The sequence below is a fragment of the Mus caroli genome, chromosome X (assembly GCF_900094665.2).
Source record: "Mus caroli chromosome X, CAROLI_EIJ_v1.1, whole genome shotgun sequence".
Lineage (NCBI taxonomy): Eukaryota > Metazoa > Chordata > Mammalia > Rodentia > Muridae > Mus > Mus caroli.
This window is the reverse complement of record NC_034589.1, coordinates 75,525,422-75,526,001: the sequence shown is the minus strand read 5'-3', so window position 1 is coordinate 75,526,001 and position 580 is coordinate 75,525,422.

The window sequence follows — 580 nt, the reverse complement described above, 5'->3', positions numbered from 1 at the left end:
CAGCAAACCAGTAAGCCAACATCAAAGTAAAGGTGAGAAGTTGGAAGCAATCCCACTAAAATCAGGGACTAGACAAGGCTGCCAACTTTCTTCCTTCTTATTCAATATAGTACTTGAAGTCCTAGCCAGAGCAATTTGACAACAAAAGGAGGACAAGGGGATACAAATTGGAAAGGAAGAAGTCAAAATATCACTTTTTGCAGATGATATGATAGTATATATAAGTGACCCTAAAACTTTCACCAGAGAACTCCTAAATCTGATAAACAGCTTCAGTGAAGTACCTGGATATAAAATTAACTCAAACAAGTCAATGGCCTTTTTATACACAAAAGATAAAGAGGCTGAGAAACAAATTATGGAAACAACACCCTTCTCAATAGTCACAAATAATATAAAATACCTTGGTGTGACTTAACTAGGGAAGTGGAAGATCTCTTTGATAAGAACTTCAAGTCTCTGAAGAAAGAAATTATAGAAGATCTCAGAAGATGGAAAGATCTCCCATGCTCATGGATTGGCAGGACCAACATTGTAAAAATGGCTATCTTGCCAAAAGCAATCTACAGATTCAATGCAA